An 8,903-nucleotide genomic window follows, 5' to 3' on the forward strand; every position below is an offset into this window, starting at 1 on the left:
CCCAAATGGACTTTCAAGAATGTAACAAAACACTGACAACAAATCCGCGAAAAGTACTTTTTTTAAAAAAAATGTATTTTCTTATAAACACGCACGTTTGCCCCTTTGTAATGTTTCTGATGTACTTGATGTATGTTTTTATGCCAACCAAAGTTGCGTTTCCTGAAGAGCGGTGGAGGAGGGAAAAAAATCCTGCATTCAAATATAGTAAAAAAGGACATATTATCAAACAAATGCATTTGGAAGTAGTCTTTAAGCAGCAGAATGACGCCTTGTGTGGAGGTATATATTAAAGATTATATTGTTGGCTTATTGTTAGTGGTACATTAATGTATACAAGTACCTCAAAATTGTGCTCCCCATAGACTGAATTGCGCTTATAGCACCTCAGTAAATGTACCTATATACCAAAGTCATACATCTAATGTGGAAAAATATCACTTGTTGGTTTGAATGATTATCCAAATGACCTCACAATGCATGAGAGCCACATGCACCAGCAGAGTCAGAGCCTACACTATGTTGCCATGCTGCGCCATCCAACATGTCGACTGCTGTCACATGTGCTTTCACAGTCGTACAGTCACTTCATCTGATTCCCAGGGAAAAGTTTCTTGGCAGCGGTGGGATTCGAACCCACGCCCCCGAAGAGACTGGAGCCTTAATCCAGCGCCTTAGACCGCTCGGCCACGCTACCTTGAACAAATCATCTCGCTCTGCTTGTTATCTGTTCGTCATTATTCCGACAGCACTTGAAGGCGCCACTACTTTCGCGCGAATGTGGTTTCCTTGTTTGGAAAGTCTTGACCCTTGTGTTTGACCCCCGTGTTTTCACGTTGTCGGAGGCTCATCTTTGGCCTTTCCAGTTATTATTTATGGCTGAATATTATTTAGAACATTATTAAAATAACCCATCACAAACAACAGTGATGCAGGGAGTTGGGAGTAACATATTATATGTAACACAATTACAATAATTTGATTACAACAGGCTCAGTGAGCATTCTGGAGCCCTGTAGACTCTGTTAGAGTTTTATTACATTTCACCACAATCTTTATATTATTTTAATATAATTTCGTTCAGATGCTCTGTCAGTCAATCTAAGTACTCTAGCATATGTTAAAACTGCTGTAATGGGATGTGTTTGGATGGTAGGAAATTTGTTTAGTAATTTGACAGTCTTTGTCAATTTTACAGTCTTGTTTTTATGTGTATTTATCTTGCATTCACATTTAATAGAATTGACATATGTATATGTATGCATCCTTATGTCCATGGCTGCAAGTACTGTTTTATTTTGTTACTGTACAAGGTTTGATTAAACAATTAGATATGGATACAGTATGTACTGAGAATGATACACAGCTGGTATGACCCGTGTACCATTTTATTGTGTAATTACAAAACAATAAACATTGTCACATAAAAAATGGTTACTTAGAACATTGGTTGCTCGATATCACAGCCTCTGTAAACCAACACTGTGTTGCACTGTTTCATATTAGCCATGCCAGTGTAATTTATACTCTGCCTGTGGATGTGACTTTGATGTGAAATTCCCCTAGCTTTTGGTAAAGTGAAATAAATTCAAATTAAATAATGAGTCAGATTAATGGGATACAGCACAGTAATACACAATTTACATTGATTTCCACTAATCCAGTGATTTGGGGTAGTAGAGATGTACAGAAACTTCTTCCTCCAAAACTGCTCTATGCTGGAAAACAGAGCGTCATAACCTGAATATATAAAGGTATCAATTACATTTAAGTTTCTCCACTTAAACTGAATTAGAGCTGGACTCCGCTGATTGACGTATTGGTACATTTTGTTTGAATTCAGGGCTTCCAGCTGAAATCAGACAATAATCACCATGGGTGATGTCATGGCATCCAAGCAGTTGCAGTTATTCATTGTCCAGGGAGCAGCTCCAGGATCTGTCTCTGTCTCTGTCTCCACATGACATCATCATGACTCAAATGCACAAATTACAATAAAAGCAAGCTGCATATATTACTGAAATAACTGAAGCACACAGAGGTCATGTTCCCTGCATTTCTTTCTGGGAATACTAGAACCTGAAGTGCATCAGTTTGTAATTTGAAGTTCCACCGGGTGGATTTTGAAAAGGATTAAACCAGAAGTGTTTAGATTCTTCTAAGAAAAATGTAGAAATACTTGAATATGTGGAACAATCTTTAGTGTCTGAACTGAGAACAATCTTAGAAAACAGCTTTTAGACTATATTCAGAGACACTCCTGCACATATATCTTTTTTATGAATAAATAATTTTACAAAAACTAAGTTAATTAATAATGGAAAATATACATATAAACATACAAATATAAGTAATAGCAGATTTCACAGAACGTTCAGGTCCTTTCAGACATGGGGACTGAGAGGCTGCTTGGACACTGCAACTGTCTTTGCATTTCTTTAATTAACAGGGTACAAAGTAGGGCTTCGGGATTTCCAGTCGCTACATGAAAAGTTCCCAAGGATCTGTTATAGCAGATTTCAGTCCGTTGCCATCTCATGGTTTCAGTTTCACATGTGAAACATTTTACTCAGTTCTCTCAGGTGCAGGTCCATGGTCAAAGAGGGACCCATCTCCTGCTCATTGTATAAAATGATAAAAACCCCAGAGGGTGAAATCAGCTCCTGGCAGTACATGATTTCAGAGGCAGTCAGTAACAGTGACCACTAGGTGGTGATATGGGGCATGAAATCAGCCATTTCATAGTGTTGCCCTTTATTTCTTCCAAAAGTGCAATTAAACTCCAGACAGGATAGATGAGGGGACACCATAGAAAATGCAGTCTTTTATTTTAACTTTGGCTTCCGTTTTGAGGAATCTTTAAGCTTGACGCTAGTTCCTACAAACAAACTCATTGGCTGGTGAAGCTTAAAATTCCCTCCAGCACAACAGATAAAGCTGCATCTCATTTCCTTATGAAGAACAAAAATTTAAAGAAGACTACATCAAACTCACACTGTAGGTCCCTGCAGGAATGTTATACGGCAGGACACAAAAGAATAACATGAGCACAACTAAGGACAGAAACTATTTTTAAAATATTTTATATATATGTATGTATATATATATATATATATATATATACAGAAATGTAGCAGGACATAAGTGTCTCAATATCAAAACTGCACTGCAGATTATTATATTTACCAAGAAACGTATTAATTTACCAAGAAACACATAAAAGAAAAAAAAAGGATTATCAGTTACGGTGTATGTGAGAATACACATTTAAATATTGTGATATTTCATTGGTCACAAACATGACATCTTTAATTTGCACATTTGATCATTTCTGCAGTGAGTAGTAGAGTTACAACTACTTCCCAACTATATTTTCAATAACAGTAACTCATTAATCACTTTTCTATAAAGTGTTAGAATATATTGAAAAAAAATGTCCATACCAATACCAAGTCCAAGTTGACGTACTCAGACTGTTCGTTCTGTCAAACTGACAGCCCAAAATCCAAATTCCTATGTATATTGCAAAGAAAAGTCTGCTGTTGATTCATTAAATGTTAATCAACTGGTCGACTCATTGTTTCAGCTCTAAACTGGGCAGAGATTTTAGTTCCACTTACGTCTTTTATGTGTTTGGGAGCTCTCATAGAGACCCTGGGGCTTTTTTGACGGCTCAAAAACTATGAGTTTATCAGTTCGATCATTTATGCGGGGTTTTTTTTCTAAATTTTTGCTTGTAAACTAAATTTTGAGTTAATGATATTCCTTCATCAAATCTTCTGTTTGTGGTCAATGACCCTCACTGTAAAAGATGTTTGAATGCAGTAGACTTTTATTTACACGATGTAGATGACTGGTGTCTAAGGGACAGCAGCATATGCAGACATAACGTCACTATGTAGGGTGACAGACTGTGCATTTCTTTGTCTGTGACTCGTTTTGTGGTAAAAAAACAAAAAAAAACAAAACAAACAATACACATTTCTACTTGCAGAGGCCATATAACACATAAAGCATTAAATATTTATTGTTTTTGGTGTAATAACATATTGTATGTATTATGGCCATGTCCATATCATGTCAGCTCTTATGGAAGGAAGAGCTTACCATTTCAATTCTTTTCTACATATTGGGTTTTGTTGAGATAATGCCAAAGGGAAAGAAAAAGAAAAGGCAAAAATGTTCTTTGCAGTTATTCATGTCATTTCAACACATACAGCAAAACAAAACAAAAGGGATGAATATCAGTAAAGAGATCACTGGCCATGACTGTGAGATCTTGATTTGGTGGGATATGAGATGGCCATCTTCACAAGCCTCCCCACTTTTTCATAATGCAAATAAAGGCCTCGTATAGGGGGTTCTCACACAGCAGCTCTCCCCAGCACGCAGATGGCCCAGGCTCTAAACCCCGCCTACAGTCTTTTGTCTTCAGGGAATCTGTCTCTCAGTGTCGGCAGAAAAACTATTTATTTCATGTGTCAGTAGGGGGCGCGACGAGGGACAGAGAGTTGATACTGAGGCCTGACTCGCATTGTATAAGTCTCCCTGCCTCTGTTTCTGCATACAGCTGAGACACACAGCCAAACATCAACATTTCAACTCGTTCTGGACTGGAGAAATGACTCCTTGTCCTCCTAGCTACATTTTTGTCCTCTGTCTGTAAAGATGTTAGCATATAACACTTTTCTGTACATTCTCTTCAGTGTGTATTTGCTCACAGGACTGTATAATGAAGCTGCCTCCTCCCATCTCCACTCGCACATATACTGGCACACACACACACACACACACATATATATATACACACACACATATATCTGGCTTCTGCTTAACAATGCCAAAAAACAAGATAGATAGATAGATAGATAGATAGACAGACAAGAATGGAGGGTATGCAGGCAAACAGCAGCGAGGAAGAGGAGGAAGATGATGACTGACGAGCAAAGGAGGGGGTTAGATAAAGAGGAATGAGGATGCGAGGATGAGGCTGAGAGAAGGCTGAAGAAGGAGGGCAAGAGACAAGTGAGAGCAGGAGGGAGGAGAGAGGCGAGAGGGGAGGAGGATGAGAAAGGGAATCAACAGATGCAGTGTGGAAAGAACCAGAGGAGAATGGTGGATGAGGATGAGGCCTCTCTCAACACAGAGAGCCCTGCAGTGCAGAAATACACTGCATAGACTGGACATCCTCTCTACGGGCTCCAGCCGTTTGCAGCTTGTGATGAAATGTTGTTGTCGTATAGCTACATTTGGCCTGAATATGTCTGTTACCTGTCTGCTGCAGCTGTACATTTACATCTGTGCAATAATTGGAAATGATTTATGGCTGATGATATTCAGTCTCAGTGGAATCCTATCCAAAGCACTGGCCTCACAGTTTTCATATCTGATGGTGAAGCATGAACCAAATGTGCATCAATTCCACTAAAAACCCTGAAAGAATTTAATTATTCTGGATTGAAGTAGAGAGTTTTAGCCTTTTCATCCTTTATGTTCCAATAATAGCACAATTCTAGAGAAAATAGTCTCTTGAAAATAAGGAGTGCTGGATTAAAGCATAGCATTATAGCATAGCCACTGAATAAAAGTAGGTGTGGATACTCAGTGAGGGTGATGATGCATCTGTCTATTTTTGTGACCTCCTGTCTGGTCACAACCTTCAGGTCAAAATTTTGCCTTTGACAGAAGGTTCATCCATAACAAACTGACTCGAGCCTTGACTTCCATGATATATTGCACTAAACAGCATTTTCATGTTCCCCAGAAGATAAATCACGATGTTCTTGGAGAATACCTGACCTTTCCACACTCGTGCCATGATTTGGCCAGAATTCCCATTTGAGCCTAAGAAACTTTAGGATCTATGTGGCAGACTGCCACAAAATTTACTGAGCACAATCATGCTCCTGAGGACGAGCCCTTTCCATTTTTTGCACTGTGCGAATCTTTCTTGGCACTACCCTCAGAGCAAAATGTCAGATTTGCACATAAGCTATCTCATAAGATAACAGGCAGATTGCCATGGGATTTGCAAGGTACATTCATCCTGCCAAGAGGACAAAAACTTTTGACTGTTGTACGGCCATGGCTTCTCCTTTAAAGCTATTTAACAGCTTCGTTCTAAAGGTAATAAGGCTCAAATTTTTTTTTTAATTGCCAGTGTTTTTATTTTTATTTTTTGCAACACTTTTGTGATCTGGGTTGTATTTGACACTGTAGCTAACTTGTAAACCATTTCCATACGAACTGTGTATATTATGCACTACATACTAATTGTGTTAGTAAATAGTTTTTACAGTTAGTACACACGATGCAAAATACCTCATCTGTTTATTCTAATGCAATGTATTGTCAGTGCCTGTCAGTCAAACTGCTATTTTGTAAAGTTACTCCTAATTAAACTTCTAAAATGATTTAACAGTTATTTTGCGCACGTGTGTGTGTGTGTGTGTGTGTGGGGGTCCTCCAACCTATGACTTAATGAATGCAGCACACAGGAGTTCATTCTATCACATCTGATTCTAGACCATGCATAACAGAGAAAGTCAGAGACTTCAGAGGAGGGAGGGAAGGAGGGATGGGAGTCAGGGTGAGATGTAGAGGAAGAAAGGAGAGTTATGTGGAGATGTGGATAAAAATGGGGAAGTGAAGGAGGAAGACAGCTGAGGAGACAGACAAGTGAGAAGAGCAGACAGCCAAGAAGAGGGAATGAGACAGGTGAAGAGAGAAGGGATGGTGCTGGTGGGGGGTGGGGGGTGTAGAAAGAAGTGAAAACAAGAGTGAGCTAAAGGGAGAGTGGGAGGGACACTGAGTTCTGAAAGATCGAAGAGAAACCAAGCGCAAACAGGAGGGAAGGGAAGGGAGAGAGAGACAGAGTGACGAATGGAGAGGAGGACAGAGGAGGAGAGGGGAGGACAGAGAGAGGAAGAGGAGGAGGATGAAAGGAGAGAGCTGAGAGGTGAAGGGAGAGGGGGAGGAGGGGAGAGATGTAGCAGTTGTTCATTAGTGAGGATGTGCTAGGGACTGGAGGACTGAACAAGAGGAGAGACAGTGGAATGGTGAGTTTCATGGACACTGACTAATGAGAGGAGAGGAGAGGAGAGGAGAAGGTGGCAGAGGTGAAAATGAGACTGAAGGGGGAGGAAGAGGAGAGGATGGGGGGCTGGAGGTGAACGAAGCGAAACTGCTTTACTGTGTCACCGTAGGGGGAGGATGGGGGGAGGGGAAGGGAAGAATTTGCACGTACGCATACACACACACACACACACACACACACACACACACACACACACACACACACATTCACACACACACTCACACACATTCACACACACACTCACACACACACAGTGTTGAAATTGAAAGCGACATGAGAGAGACAGGAAGGAGGAAGAGGAGAAGGAGGAGGGGTGAGGAAGGAGATGAAGAAGGAAGGAGGAGGGAGGCAGGAAAGACACGGGAGAGGAGACATCACTGGAGAGAGGAAGTGAGGCGGGGGGGCAAGAGCAGTGGAAGGAGGGGGAGAAATATTAAGGAGGGGAGGAAAGCGGAGGAGGCAAAGGAAATGGATGGGCAGAAAGAAGAGAGGAATGGGAGAAGAAGAGAGGGGAGGAAAGAGAAGGAGAAACAAAAAAAATCAGGCAGAGGAAACAGACAGACTAGAGAGAGGAAGGGGGGAGGAGGAGAATTAGGGCAGATATTCAGGAGCTGGAAGGTACGGGAAGGAGGGAGGAAGTATTGGAGATGAGGAAGACAGAGGAGCAAAAAGAAGGAGATAAAAAGAGGAGGTGCAGAAAGGAGCAGGAAGCAGAAGTGTGGAGAGAAAAAGGTGGATGACAAATGAGAGACATCTCAGAAGAGATGGAGATGAGGTGGGAAAAGGAGAGAACTGGGATGATAAAGAGGAGGTGGGGAAAATGAGGAGGTGGTGATGCCATGAGAAGGTAGAGAGAGAAAAAGCTGGAGGAGTATAACAGACTGTTACATGTCAGCAGCAGGCACTTGTGAAGGCAACAGCAGGCTCTGTGTGTGTTATTGTGGGGGTTATTGTGCTTATTGCCAGCATCAGGTGTGAGAAATCCTGTTTCAGCTATCACTGAAAAACACTCCCTATTCTGCTCACACACACACACACACACACACACACACACACACACACACACACACACAAACTGCTCCACCTGTGCACTCAAACACATATGCACAGATTGATGCACACACACACACACACACACACAGAGGCAGAGGGCACAACTCTATGAATTGTTCGACATTAAAAAAAAAAAAAAAAAAAAAAGAAATGAGGAAAGTACATTAAGGCTATTTATCTGAGTCATTGCCAGGTCATGGCCAAAGTCACGCAAGCTCTTGGAGAGACGTGCACTCTCTCGGGCATACACATTCACACATACACACTCTGTGCAATTATACCCCACTCTCCTGCCCTTTTCTCCACCATGCATACATCAGTGCAAGTCTGGACAGCCTGGCTCAGCACGGAGATGCACAGTTGACGAATCCCTCCGCCGACACACTGGCAAGTAGTCCCTAATTTATGGGATTTTGATAGATGGCAGATTAAGAGTCTATAACAGACAGCGCTTCTGTGAAACACACCCGCCTCTTCTTTCTCCTGCTCTTTAAACGAGATTAACTGTAAATAATTAACATAGTGTGTATTAACAGGTAAACATCTTAAAGAGATGATGTTGTTTTTCAAAGCTTTTCATTCAGGAGAGCTGGAAAAAAAGCACTCTAAGGTGTCAAATTACATGTTTTGTAACAGAAATCCAAAACCAGGAGTAGACTACACTTAATAGTTTCGCAGGACTACTTTTTGTCAATCCAAACGGCTGGTTGGGAGAGGCGAACGCATCCGGGCGGATGTCCACCTCACTTTTCTC

At 41.0% G+C, this 8,903-nt stretch overlaps 1 non-coding gene across 1 annotated transcript; it reads right to left on the reverse strand.

Moving 5' to 3' along the window:
• Positions 1-615: 615 nt before the first annotated feature.
• Positions 616-697, reverse strand: trnal-aag (transfer RNA leucine (anticodon AAG)). The gene has a single exon. It is a non-coding gene; the product is annotated as a tRNA-Leu (tRNA).
• Positions 698-8,903: the final 8,206 nt, after the last annotated feature.

The sequence above is a fragment of the Trachinotus anak genome, unplaced genomic scaffold (genome assembly GCF_046630095.1).
Source record: "Trachinotus anak isolate AG129_WGS33_773 ecotype Australia unplaced genomic scaffold, CSIRO_AGI_Tana_v1 ptg000005l, whole genome shotgun sequence".
NCBI classification, from domain to species: Eukaryota; Metazoa; Chordata; class Actinopteri; order Carangiformes; family Carangidae; genus Trachinotus; species Trachinotus anak.